Raw genomic sequence first — 15,428 nt, 5'->3', positions numbered from 1 at the left:
CTAAATAACTTCAAAGAAGAATAATTAAGCATTAGCAAAGGCACATGATGCAAGAAAGCAAGCTTATATAGCATCAGCCAAAAAAAAAAAAACCACCCGTAGTTTACCCATCCACTAGCTCCAAATGTTTGTCAAGTTCTGCCTTGAATCTATTTAAGCTATCAACTTCTACAATGACAGATGGAAGTTTATTCCAGCAATCAACCACCCACTGGCTAAAGGCAAAGCCAAACTTCCACACATCTATCCTACAACCGTCTTTCCTCAATTTGAATTTATGCCCTCTCAGGCGATTATTCTGAGCAAGAGTCCCATCCTCACTGAGCATGCTCAAACCATTCAGGGCTTTATACACCTCAATAAGATCACCTCCCAGGTGCCTAGTCTCCAGCCACTAATTTGCAAAACTAAAGCCTTTCTTCGTAAGAGCAACCCTTTGTTCTGTTCACTAATCTTGTTGCCCTTCTCTGTACTTGTTCCAACAGCTCCACATCCTTCTTAAAATGAGGCCTCCAGACCTGTATACAGTATGGCCTGACCATTGCCTTATACAAGGGGATAATCACCTCCTTATCCCTGCTAGAAAAATTCCTGTATATTTGCAGATGGTCTGCAAGACTCAGTGCAGATGGTCTGCAAGACTCTTGCACGCCATCTGCACTGCTCAGAAAACTTCATATCTGCCTAAACAATTACCCACAGGTCCTTTTCATTCTCTACTACTGTCAGTGTGGTACCACAGAGTTCATACGTTTCTCTGGGATTACTGCTTCCCATATGTAGTACTTTACATTTGTTCAACTTCATTTGCCACCTCTCAGCCCATCTGCTCAAATTTTCTAGATCCTGTTGCAGCAGTGTACTGTCATTAACAACTCTGCCAACCTTCATATCGTCTGCAAACTTGGACATTAAGCCTGATATATACCATCATCGATATCATTTATAAATACAGAAAACAATAATTGACCCAACACTGAACCCACTAATAACATTAGTCCGCGAAGAGTAGTGTCCATTGATTACCACTCTTGTCTTCTCCCACTTAACCATCCCTTTATCCATAGCAGCAATTTGCCTCCAATGCCACACTGCTCCAATGTATGCAACAGTCTTCCATGTGCAACAGTATCAAAGGCTTTTCTAAGATCCAAAAATATGATATCAAAGTTATTCTTTGCATCCAGTTCCTTTGTAACTACATCATATATCCAATCAAATTAGTCAGACAAGACCTCCCCTTAACAAACCCATGCTGTGTCTGAGCTATAATTGAAGACTTGTCTAGATGATCCTTTAGATGATGACGAAGATGATGCTTCTTTAATCAGTGCCTCCATTAATTTACATTGGAACAGAAGTTAAACTAACAGGTGTGTAATTACCTGTGTCTCCCTTTGATCCTCCTTTGTGGATTGGGGTCACATTTGCACATCTCTAGTCCATGGGTACCTCCCCCGCATCCAAGGAAGCTCTTATAATTATGGCTAAGGGTTTGCTTACTTCCTTTGCTGCCTCCCTTAATATCACTAGATAGATCCCATCCACCCCAGGTGCCTTTCTTGTATTTATCTTCAACAATTTCTCCTCTACTGTACTCTCAGTTATTACAAGATTATCTAGCTTTCTGCCAGAGTGGAATACACCTCTGGCATTCCCCTCCCTGAATAACTCCTCATGTTTGAATGTCGATGCAAAATATTCATTTAATTTGTTAGCTACCTGAGCAGGATCATTAGCAGTTGAACCATCGATACCAAGTGGACCAATCTGATTCATCCCCTTCCTTCTAGAGTTTACATAAGTAAAGAACTCTTTGCTGTTTTTATTTGCATCCTTTGCCAAAGATTTCTCGTAATCTGCCTTCACCTGCCTAACCTCCTTTATAACTTGGTTACAGACCAGCTTATATCTATCAAAGGCTTCTGTGTCACATGTTAATTTATGTGTATCCCATGCATTTTTCTTCTCTGTCACGTCTAATTATTTCATCTGACATCCATTTAGGCCTAAATCTTAAACAATATTTCTTTGTTGGTAAAATCATCAGTTGGTTCCACCGTATAGAATTTAAATACTGTCTCAGACCACCGTAGTCATCTTTACGAAAGCAAAAATCCTTCCCTTTACCCTATGGTAGTTACCTCTTTGAGTAAATCCCACCTAGGTGGCAGTGAGCACACTGTGATCACTGCCACCTAGTGGTTCCTTTATCTGCAGATTCTTGATGCATGAAGAATCACTACTGATAATCAGATCAAGAGTATTACTCCCTCTAGTTGCCTCCCAAACATGCTGCTGTACAAAACAATTATCCAATAAATCCACAAAAGCCTTGCCAGTGTGTGAGTGACCAACCCAGAAATTCCAGTCAATTCCTGGAAATTAAAATCCCCCATTATAAGACACTGTAATTTACTGGCCCACTCTATTTCTCTGCACAATTGCTCATCAGATTCATTAAGCCTATAAACACACACACCACTCTCATTTTTCCTTTCCCAGTGCTTATGTCACACCAAACAGACTCAACATTGCATTGTCCACCCACATCAATTGGATGCACTTCCTTAGATTTTGTGGCTACTGTTAATCTATTACCCCCAGGGGCTCACATCTGGTGAGTATGGGCTTGGCACACCCAGGGTCTTGAGCTGGATATCATCATTCTTCTCTTTCTTGGTGATTCCTCTCTCTCTCTCTCTCTCTCTCTCTCTCTCTCTCTCTCTCTCTCTCTCTCAGGGTAATAGAGAAATTTTTTTTTTGGCCGGTGCAGCATAAGCCTCAGGCTTCCTTGCACCATATGGCTATTAATAATAATAATAGTCCATGTATTCCCCCCAAGCTAGCAGTTTTCCGACCCACCTAACTCTGCCTCAATAGCATCAGCAAATATTCTTGCGCCCTTTCTATTTAAGTGTATCCCATCCCTGTAGAAGCGGTCTCTCCTGTTAACAAGCACAGACCAGGCTGAGAAAAATTCTACCTCTTGAGCCTCGCAGAATCTCTCCCGGGCCGAATTGATCAACAAGGCTCTCATCATATACTCCCTCCTAATTGTCTCTACAGTAATGTCAGGAGTAATGTATACTCTACAGTAATGTATTAACTGTCTCTACAGTAATGTCAGGAGTGCTGCCAATAAAATGTCCATACTCCTGGGTAGGACAACTAATGCTGACATAATAGGGCTAACAGAAACATATCCACCCAGAAATTGGGGTTGATAAGTTCCATTATGGTATGTATAATGTATTTAGGGAAGATAGAAGGGATGGTGGGGTCATGCTTCTTATCAAAAGCAATCTGAGCACAGAGCTTTTGCTGAGTCACAAGTTACTTCTGTCAGCATACAATCTGTTTGGTGTGAGTTAGATGGTAGCAAAGATATAATGAGAGCGAGAGGAATCTACAGTCAAGAAGATTGAAGAGTATGACGAGAGTCTGCATGCAGGTGGAATGGGCAAGCAAGTGTGAATATCTTATGGGTGACTTAAATCTCCCCCTAATTGATTGGAATAAGTGGGAGGGAAACTTGCTATGGGGAACAAAATTTTTAAATAAACTAGACTTATTTGTACAAGTATATTAGAGAAAATACTAGGGATAAAAATATTCAATACCTCATCATTATTCACAAATCAAATGACATCACCCAACTAAAAGGTAACTTGATAGAACTATGAAAATCCTCCCTACTGATCCAATAGCCAACAATATACATCCAGCATGTTTCTCATTCAAGTACAGAAACCATTGGCAGGTAATCATCATGCAGTTGTTAGTTGAAAAATGAAAGATGTTACAGTAGTTAAAGTTAAAGCATGGGGTTTAATATCAGAAAAGGAGAATATGGCAGTCTAAGGTGCTACATGGCATCTATGAATTGGGCAGATTTTAGAGGAAAGGTCAATACATTAAAATCGTGGAATACCTTCAAAGCAATAATCACAAAAGCCATGAACACATAATATTAAAAAAACAGCAAGAGGAGGAGGAGGATGCTGGGATGGATGAATAATGAGCTAGTCATTCTAAAAGAGCAAACAAACTGAAAAGTTGATTTGTAATAGTACCACACATAGGATTGGGGGGGGGGGGGCAAGGCTGAGTATGAGAAAGCACTGGCTAAGAGATCAAAGAATGGAGACAAGGAGATTGTGTATATGAATACAAAGAAGAAAACAGATCAGATCCTTGAGCACTGGGTGTGGGAAAGTCTTAGATAACCCAGCTGATGTTGCTGGTGATTAAATACTTTGCATCAGTCTTTACTGACAAAAGATCCTTTATGCTGAGGAGAGGCTGAGCCATCTAAAATTAGTGATTTCAAAATTAGAGATGATGTTTATTAGAAAAACATTCGAGCATAAAGGCAAGTAAGGCTCCTAGAGTTGATAGAATATATCCAGTAGTTCTGAAGGAGGCGGCCAGAGAGCATCTTTGAACTCTGGAGACATTCCTTTGGTTTGCAGAAGTGCAATGTATTGCCAATACATAAAGACAGTTCCAAGAGTGAAGTCAGTAACGACAGACTGGTTAGTCTGACTTCAATGGTAGGGAAAATCTTAGAGGCTGATCCCTTGATCGGCCTTTACGATTTTCGGATTGGTGATACAATCCAGAGACATTTAGATAGAAATGGAATTTTGAAGGACACACGTCATTTTATTAAGAGAAAATAATGTCTAAGTAACCTGGCAAACTATTTTGACGCAGTTACTCATGAGCAGGGCTGCTGCACGTGGGTAGGTGAGGTAAGCGTCGCTTACAGGCGGCTGTTCAGGAAGGCGCCAAAAAAATTGTTCAACACATACAAATCGGACTTCTGTTTAACAAACTTCTTAATAGTGAAATTTTCTATTTAGCGAATTTTTTTTTTTATTTTCCCCTTAGTAATTATATTTAATAAATATTGACTCAAATACATCATTATCAACTGATCGAAGTAATTGGCCAGAAAACCTGACACTGAAACAATGCGATTATTTAATTCAAAATTATCCTACTCAAATTAAAAATAGAGAATATCCTTCCGATTAAAGTCAAAGAAAATTTTTAGATGTTTATTATATGAAAATTCAGAAAAAATGGAGAAAAAGGTCAAAGGTTACTTTATTCTTCATCGCAAAATTCTGTATTTGGCTTTTGTTGCAAGATTTGGAGATCATAAAAACCAACTATGTAATCAATTTGAGTAATTGGAGATATTTATCTGCCATTTTAGATAATCATGAAACAAGTGCAGTACAATTAAAAAACGGTTAGAAAAATGGCAGTCACTAAAGACAAACATTACAATCGACGCTAGAGAACAGAGATTATATGATATAGAAAAAAAAAAAAGGGTATTGGTATTTGGTAACTGAAAGAATATATATACAGTAAATCCCCGCTATTCACGGGGGTTACGTTCCTGAGAAATGTCGCGAATACCGAAAACGCAAATACTGAGTTATGGCTCCCATAGTAATAAAGTGATTCCGTTCCAAAGTATGAAATATATAAGAAAAACTAGTCTAAAATTTTGTCTATATATGTATCTTCATAATATGACTATGTACATAGTGAAATGCAAGCATATGACATCGAAATGAAAATAAGAAACAATTTAATATTAAATGTAATATTTATTAGAAATTTCAAAACAAATCTTTCAAACCAGCGCCTTTGCTAGTTAAAAACATCCCACCAGTGCTATCACCAGTTTCGCTAAAGTGTTGATAAAGGAGTTTTGCCTTTTCATGAATAATGATGAACTTAACGGAATTTTATTTTGAGTTCCACATATTTAAAGCTTTTCCGTTTTTTCTAATTTAACATCACGAGTTACAGAGTAAATTTTTGAAGTAATTAGCGCGTTTTCACGGACACTACGGCGGATTTTTTCTTCCGATTTCTTGATTGATCGTACCGTTGACTCATTGATTTTATAATGTTTTGCTACTGAGGAGACACTTGCACCATTAGAAATTTTATCTAATAACTCAATTTTATTCGCTAATGTCATCACCTTTGATATTTTCACATTTCTCTTGTTATTCGTAGCCATATTTTTATAGGGGTTAGAAAGAACTTTGTACACAATAAAGTCACTTTCTTCCGTTAACACACTCGAAAAAGTCTGTTTTACACTGCAAAACGGTAGATTTATCATTTTTTAAGCATATCAATTTATAAATTGATTCTAAATTGATAAATTGATTATAAATTTATTCAATTTATAAGCATATAAATTAAAAGCAAACGACGAAACCTTCCATGACAAGCGCATACTGAGTTATGGCTCCCATAGTAATAAAGTGATTCCGTTCCAAAGTATGAAATATATAAGAAAAACTAGTCTAAAATTTTGTCTATATATGTATCTTCATAATATGACTATGTACATAGTGAAATGCAAGCATATGACATCGAAATGAAAATTTCGATGAAAAAACACATACTGAACAAGGATTAACGAGAAACATCCACGCTCGCGATTTTGTCATCCCACTGAGTGCTGTTTTGACCGGGAAAGATAATGTTAGCCACGCCCATGTTTTTTTATGGCGGAAAATATTCACGGCGCTTTAAAATTCACATTTTTTTAGGTTTCATTTTATATTAAATCGGCGATCGCGAAACCGCGAATACAGATACCGCGAATAGCGGGGGTTTACTGTAATACAGTAATACCCCGACTTACGCTACCCCGACTTACGCGAACTCGGAGTTACGCGGTTCCTGATTTTTTCGTTTGGCAACGCTGCCGCCCACTATCTTCAAGGTCGTTTTTCATATGTTATCGATATACGGTGCGACGGTGGAGAATGAGAGCGAAAGATGAACAAAATTCAACTTTGCTGCTTTTATGTTTTTTATATCAGTGAAGGGGAAACACACTTTCACCATAATAACGTAAAAACCAACACAATTCCAGCTATCGGTATAATCGCAAATGCAATTAGATCGAGTTTACTACCAGTTTATAACAGATTCCACTAGCAGAAACGCAACTGGATTTTTATTGTTTTATGGTAGTAACCCCTAGAAATGTGAGGTGTTAATAGTGTATCTCTGCCTTTATGGTGTTGTTTATTCAGTTGCTACATGCGCGCAGCTTTGTTTATGCGTATCAAGCGTGCCTCCTCGTTTTGTAATTGTGCTTTATTCCCTAAAAATGAAAAGGAAGCGTCCTGGTGAAGACACTGCAGATTCAGAGAGAAAAAGAAAAGCAATTATCGATAAACAGAGGCGGACTGGGTCAAAAATTCTTACCCGGGAAAATTTATAGTGGCCTCATGCTATGGTTTATGGCCAAAATCACACTGGCCCACCGGGGTTTCCCCGGTAAGGCTTATTGCCAGTCCGCCTCTGTCGATAGAGAAAAAAAATATGAAATTGTGAAACGCTTTGAGCGAAATGAAAGACCATGTGATATTGCACGTGCTACAGGCCTAAATGAAGCAACGGCGAAAAGCACATGACAATTGCAAACTTGACAGGTTGAAAATTGAAAAGGGCTCAATTGTAAAGGGCTTAAAAATTTTAGAAAACATAGACTCCAACGAAGAACGCGTTATAGCTACAAAGCAAGGAATAAAAAAATTATTAGCTTGCTACGAAGAAATTCTGCGTGAAAAAAAGAACGCGCTGTGTCGTCAGACGAATTTGTTAGATTTTATGAAGCCATCGACATCGAAATAACTTTTTAACGTAAGTCATTTGTTTTTTTAATACATATTTTGTATTAATATGTATAAAGAACTGCAATTTTATTAATATTTTTCTTCTAAACTAGTGTTTTTGTTAGTCCTTGGTCCCAATTAAGCAAAATTTATATGTATTTATATGCAAAGTTGTACCCCGACTTACGCGAATTCGACTTACGCGATTTTCGTCGGACCCACCTATCGCGTAACTTCGGGGTATTACTGTACTATTTTTAGCAAGGCAGTGTATAGAGTACGTGAGATCTTCAAAAGATTTATATATATATATATATATATATAAAAAAAAAAAACAAAACAATAGCGACTTTTTAAAACTTACCGAAACAAAAAAATCAACCCCGGGGGGCTCACATCTGGTGAGTATGGGCTTGGCACACCCAGGGTCCTGAGCTGGATATCATCATTCTTCTCTTTCTTGGTGATTCCCTTCTACTTTCTCTCTCTCTCTCTCTCTCTCTCTCTCTCTCTCTCTCTCTCTCTCTCAGGGTTACTCGGGACCTTTCTTTTTTTTTCCTGTTGCAGCATAAGCCTCAGGCTTCCTTGCATCATATGAATATTAATAATAATAATTGCTAAATTCGATTCAGTTATGGCAGATTCACAGTATTCAGAAATGTGAATCAAAAAATATGGCATTATTTGGGTGATCAAATACAAAATGAAATTATTGAAATAATTTCACAAAATATAGATAAAATACTAGATATTTTGCTATGATTTTGGATGCAAAGTCCGATGTAACTCATGTTAAACAGAATATTATCATTATTAGCCATATGGTGCAAGAAAGTGGGGCGCTTCCGTAGCCAGGTGGGAAGGAGCAGCAGTGCGTAACACACGCTTCTTGATTAGTCCGGGGTTCGAGCCCGTCACCACCAAATATGGAGGATGCGGAAAGGTCCGGGAATGACCACCACATATTCCCGGAGCAATATGGCCTTAGTTGCTAATGCTCCTAAAAACCAAATAAACAAACAAACAAGCAAGAAAGCCTGAGGCTTTTGCTGCACCGGCCAAAAAAAAAAAAAAATTGAGTTACCCTGAGAGAAAGTCAAAGTAGAAGGGAATCATCAAGAAAGATGATATTCAGCTCAGGGCGCTACTCGCCAGATGTGAGCCCCTGTGATACTTATATTTGTATTGAGAGACATAAGCACTATGAAAGTTGAAATATGAAATAAGCAAACATTTTCTTCGATTTTGTCCTGCGCGTGATTCTTCCAGACAGATTGTTTTAATATACACTGTGCTGCCACTTTATTAGATACACCCCTGCTAGCACACAAATGGTTTGTCTCACAACATTGCAAGTCACATGACCACAGTTGTGGATATAAATGCAACAGAACAAACTTTCTAGAATCATTTAAGCATAAAAACCATAGCAAGAATGTGGAAAAGGAGTGATCTAATGGACTTCGAACGTGGCATGGTAATAGGTGCAAGACGTGCTGGACAAAGCATCTCTGAAACAGCAGTTCTCCTGAACTTTTCACGCACCACAGTTTCAAAGGTGTATTGAGAATGGTGCAACGAACAGAAAACATCCTCTTAATAGTACTCCTGTGGAAGAAAATCGCTTGTTGATGAGAGAGGTCAGAGGAGGATGGCTAGAATTGTGCAAGCAAACAGACGGGCCACAATGTCGCACATCACGTCAGAATACAACCTTTGTACACTGAACAAAATAGTGCAACGGACCACTAGTCGCACTTTGTCGCTAATGGGCTACAACAGCCGACGGCCACATCGCGTACTTTTGTTATCAATGAAGAACAAGAGAGCATGCCTCCTGTGGGCACAGCAACACCAGCACTGGACTATCGAGGATTGGAAAACAGTTGCTTGGTCTGACGAGTCGAAGTTCCTGGTGCATCATGTTAATGGAAGGCTCAGAATTTGGCAAAAACAACATGAATCCATGGACCCGTCATGTCTGACGACTACTGTGCAAGGTGGTGTGGGCAGTGTTATGGTGTGTGGAATGTTTTTTTTTTTTTTTTTTTTTTTGCTCATGTTGGGTCCATTGATGCCCATAGATTCATGTCTGAATGCCACATCGTACTTAAACATCGTTGCTGACCAAGTGCATCCATTCATGTTGATAGTTTATCTTCAGTTAGATAGTTACTTCCAGCAGGATAATGCTCCGGTGCGCAAAGCCCGAATCACTATGGAATGGTTCCAGGAACATGACAATGACTTTTCTTTGCTGCAGTGGCCCGCTCAGTCCACAGATCTCAATCCCATTGAACATTTTTGGGATGAGCTGGAAAGGGCTGTTCGCTGCAGGCCTACACCTCCGTTGAATCTCAAAGAACTGCACGACACTCATGTCTGCATGGTACTCCATTCCTGCACAACATTTTCATCATCTTGTTCGATCCATGCCTAGACGAATTCGGGTTGTTTTGAAGGCTAAAGGAGACTCAAGATGCTACTAGGTAGGTGTACCCAATAAAGTGGCAGCACAGTGTATATCAAATCTACTTATTGAGTAAATATAAATATTCAGGATTTGTGTGGCCAGGGCTCGAATGTGCGCGGAAAACGCAAAGGTTTACAACAAAAAAAAAATTACTTTTTTTTTGTTGTAAACCTTTTGTAAACCTAGAGCATTTTTCATTCCATGTGCCGCTCACACCCCAAATCTTCATGTAAACAACGCCACTAAAACTTCCTTTGATATATTATTATTATTATTATTATTATTAACCATATGGTGCAAAGAAGCCTGAGGCTTATGCTGCACAGCCAAAAAAAATTTGAGTTACTGTGTGAGAGAGAGAATTAGAAGGGAATCACAACAGAAAGAGAAGAATGATGATGATATTCAATTCAGGACCATTGCTATGCCAAGCCCATACTCACTAGATGTGAGCCCCTGGATATAGTTAATTTTTTTTGGAATTGTTCAGGAATTATGTTTTTTTTTTAGCATTAGCATTAGTAGAGGCATTTGATGCAAGAAAGCAAGCTTATGCAGCATCAGCCAAAAAAAAAAAAAAAAAAAACCCACTTCCACTTCACCCCCTCTGTTTGTTCAAAATACCTGTCCAGCTGAGCCTTAAACTTATTTAGGCTATCAACTTCCACGACAAGGGATGGAAGTCTGTTCCATCAACCAACCACTAGCTGGCTAAAGGCAAATTTCCGCACATCTATCCTACATCTGTCTTTCCTCAATTTGAATTTATGCCCTCTCAGGTGATTATCCTGAGCGAGAGGAAGAATCCCATCAGCATTGAGCATGCTCAAACCATTCAATGCTTTATACACCTCTATCAGATCACCTCACTGGTGCCTAGTCTCCAGACACTGTAATTTGCAAAACTTAAGCCTTTCTTCGTAAGAGCACCCCTTTGTTCCATTCACTAATCTTGTTGCCCTTCTCTGTACTCGTTCCAGCAGCTCTACATCCTTCTTGAAATGAGGCCTCCAGACCTGTATACAGTACTCTAGGTGTGGCCTGACCATTGCCTTATACAAGGGAATAATCACCTCCTTATCCCTGCTAGAAAGATTCCTATATATCATTGACAATACACCATGAGCTACTCTTGCAGCCCGTCTGCACTGCTCAGAGAACTTCATATATGCCTGCACAACTACTCGCAGGTCCCTTTCATTCTCTACCACTTTGTCAGCGTAGTACCACAGAGTTGATACATTGCTCTGGGGTTGCTGTTTCCCATATGTAGTACTTTACATTTTTCAATGTTAAACTTCATTTGCCACCTCTCAGCCCATCTGCTCAACCTTTCCAGATCCTGTTGCAGCAGCATAGTGTCAGTAGTGACCTTGACAACCCTGCCTACCTTTGTATCATCTGCAAACTTTGACATTAAGCTTGATATACCATCATCAATATCATTTATGAATACAGAAAACAATAATGGACCCAACACTGAGCCCTGAGGGACTCCATTAATAACATTAGTCCACGATGAGCAGTGTCCATTGATTACCACTCTCTGTCTTCTCCCCCTCAGCCACCCCTTTATCCACAGCAGCAATTTGCCTCCAATGTCACACTGCTCCAATTTGTGCAGCAGTTTTCTATGTGCAACAGTATCAAAAGCCTTTCTAAGATCCAAGTATATAATATCAAAGTTATTCCCTGCATCCAGTTCTTTTGTGACTGCATCATAGTATCCAATCAAATTGGTCAGGCAAGACTTCCCCTTAACAAAACCATGCTGTGTCCGAGCTATAACTGAAGTCTTGTCTAAATGATCCTGCAGTGCTTCTTTAACTAGTGCCTCCATTAATTTTCCTGGAAGAGAAGTTAAACTCACAGGTCTATAATTGCTTGTGTCAGCCTTTGATCCTCCTTTGTGAATTGGGGTCACATTTGCACATCTCCAGTCTGCGGGTACCTCCCCTGAGTCCAAGGAAGCTCTCATAATTATGGCTAAGGGTTTGCTTACTTCCTCTGCTGCCTCCTTTAATATAACTGGATAGATCCCATCCACCCAAGGTGCCTTTCTTGTGTTTATCTTCAACAGTTTCTCCTCCACTTTACTCTCAGTTATTACAAGATTCTCTAGCTTACTGCTAGAGCTGAATACACCCCCTGGCTTTCCCCTCGCTAAATAACTCCTCATGTGTGAATGTGGATGCAAAATATTCATTTAGTTTGTTAGCTACCTGAGCAGGATCATCAACAGTTGACCCATCGATATCAAGTGGACCAATCTGATTCATCCCCTTCCTTCTAGAGTTTACATAAGTAAAGAACTCTTTGCTGTATTTCTTTGCATCCCTTGCCAAAGATTTCTCGTATCTGCCTTCGCCTGCCTAACCTCCTTTGTAACTTGGTTACAGATCAACTTGTATCTATCATAGGCTTCTGTGTCATGTGTTAATTTGTATGTATCCCATGCATGTTTCTTCTCTGCATATGCCTCTTCAGTTCATCTGACATCCATTTAGGCCTAAACCTTGAACAATATTTCTTAGTTGGTATGTAAAGCCTAGTAGCTTCCAAGATAAGTTATTATTATTATTATTATTATTAGCCATATGGTGCAAGGAAGCCTGAGGCTTATGCTGCACCAGTCAAAAAAAAAAAAAAAATTTTTGAGTTACCCTGAGAGAGAGAGAGAGAGAGAGAGAGAGAGAGAGAGAGAGAGAGAGAAGGAAATCACCAAGAAAGAGAAGAATGATGATATCCAGCTCAGGACCCTGGGTATGCCAAGCCCATACTCACCAGATGTGAGCCCCTGGGGTTAAATTCTTTGAATGCTTCCCATTTTGCATTTGCTGTTGGTAACATCATCAGTTGGTCCCACTGTATAGAATTTAAATACTGTCTCAGTCCATCGTAGTCGCCTTTACGAAAGCAATAACCCTTCCCTTTACCCCTAATGGTAGTTACCTCTTTGAGTAAATCCCACTTCAGCACACTGTGATCACTGCCACCTAGTGGTTCATTTATCTGCAGATTCTTAATGCATGAAGAGGCACTGCTGATAATCAAATCAAGAGTATTCCTCCCTCTAGTTGCTTCCCGAACATGCTGATGTAGAAAACAATCATCCAGTAAATCCACAAAAGCCTTGCTAGTGTGTGAGTGACCAGCCCCCAAAACTCCAGTCAATATCTGGGAAATTAAAATCTCCCATTATAAGACTCTCTGATTTACTGGCTCACTCTATTTCCCTGTACAGTTTCTTATTATACTCATCAGAGTTATTAGGCCTATAGCACACTCCTACTCTCAATTTTGATCTCCCAATGCTTGTGTCACACCAAACTGACTCGACACTGCACTGTCCAGCGATGTCCACTGGCTTCACTTCCTTGGATTTTATGTATTTTTTAACTAATAGCATAACCCCTCCTCCCTTCCTATCCAGTCTATCCTTTCTGTAGACGTACTCCCCAAATTCCAGTTCTGCATTCCTTATATCTGTGTGACACCAAGTCTCTGATATCCCAACAATATCTGCCTTTGATGTTTTGAGCAATACCTCAAATTCATCAAATTTATTTACTAAACTCCTAGCATTGGTGTACATGCAAGTATACATGCACCTATTTCTATTCTTAGCTACTCTAACACAACCCATGTGTTTACTTGTACCGCAATGACTCCCAGCAGTCCCTGAAATATCCTGAATCTTGTTTTTCAGGCTTCTGCTCATTCCAATAGAAGCAGTGCAAGAATCTCTTTCACCTCTGCCAGTGGCTACTGTTAATCTATTCGTCTTTGTATTCCCCCAAGCTAGCAGTTTTCCGACCCACCTAACACTGCCTCGATAGCATCAGCAAATATTCTTGCACCCTTTCTATTTAAGTGTATCCCATCCCTGTAGAAGCAATCTCTCCTGTTAACAAGTACAGTCCAGACTGAAAAAAATTCTACCCCTTGAGCCTTGCACAATCTTTCCAGGGCCGAATCGATCGACAGGGCTCTCATCATATACTCCCTCCTATCGTGTGTGTGGGCAGAATTGCAGACACTTTCAAATTCAACGCTATTTCACGGCTTTTTTTCAGCAGTGACCTGTACTTGTTAAGAAATTCTGTCGGTCTCCTACTCTTGATATCATTAGTTTTTCTCATCATCAACCCATCATTGGAACATACTTCAAAAATATATAACTAATTTATCACTTAACCCTTTGTCACCTGATGAGAAAGTAGAATAAAGACCAAAATTGCTGAGAAACCAAATAGAAGAAAATTACGATGCTTGAAATCATTGAAGACGAAAATAGATATGGATACAAAGAATCATGCTAAATAGCCTTAAAAATAACATCTTATGTTTCTTTTTTCTATTATAATTTGGCATGATATTTTAAATAAAATTAATTCAGTAAGTAAAATGCTCCCAAAAAGGAATGTTGATATACATGAAGCTTTTGAATGTCTACAAAATATTACGGAATATTTTAAAGAAAATAGAACAGAGGAACCATTTTCTAACTTTACCAGTTTCAGTTGCGTCAGGTGAACGGAGTTTTTAAAAATTAAAATTAATCAAAAATTATTTACGATCGACAATGTGTCAACAACAAATCTTTAATTTGCTAAAATATCAAAAAAAAATTATCTTTTGTTAACAAATAAGCATAAATGAAATAATTAATAAATTCCCATTTCTTAATAGCAAGAAAACAAATTTGCATAATTTTCCTTTTATTTTATTATTGTGATAGAGTACAATTACTGTTATTTAGAATTTAAAGTTTGTTTCTAGAATTACAGAATGATTTTGTTATTTTTATTTGTTGTTTCATTATATTATATGTGAGATATATTGTAATTCTTTTCTTTTTAAAGAAATGAATAATAATTACCTACACCTTGTTTTATTTTTTAATCTAAATATTTCGGGGTGGCAAATTTGATTTTGCTTACTGGCGGCACATAGGGTTGCAATGGCCCTGCTCATGAGCTACATGTAGGGAACAATTTCAACATAGTTTATTTGGATTTTAGCAAGGCATTTGACTCAGACCCTCATGAGAGGTTACTGTACAAGCTGGAACATGGGATGATGTAGAGATGGATTACAGAGTGGCTGGCTGCAGAGCAGAAGGTAGAGGGTAGTGATTAATGGATATTCTTCAGATTGGTGTAATGTCAGAAGTGCGGTCCCCCAAGGATTGTTTCTTGGACCACTGTTGTTTCTGATTTTCATTAATGACATCGATGAAGGGATAAAGGGTGTGATGTCTAAATTTCCAGATGATGTAAAGA

General features: G+C 38.7%; 1 protein-coding gene across 1 annotated transcript in view; it reads right to left on the bottom strand.

Moving 5' to 3' along the window:
• LOC150087414 (uncharacterized protein ZK1073.1-like) overlaps window positions 1-15,428 on the bottom strand; it is a 218,404-nt gene that overhangs the window by 23,084 nt on the left and 179,892 nt on the right. The window lies entirely within an intron of this gene.

This window comes from Mastigoproctus giganteus, chromosome 4, assembly GCF_048544385.1.
Source record: "Mastigoproctus giganteus isolate SK-2022 chromosome 4, ASM4854438v1, whole genome shotgun sequence".
NCBI classification, from domain to species: domain Eukaryota; kingdom Metazoa; phylum Arthropoda; class Arachnida; order Uropygi; family Thelyphonidae; genus Mastigoproctus; species Mastigoproctus giganteus.
The sequence above is the reverse complement of the archived record's forward strand: the minus strand, read 5'-3'. Positions and strand labels throughout refer to the sequence as shown.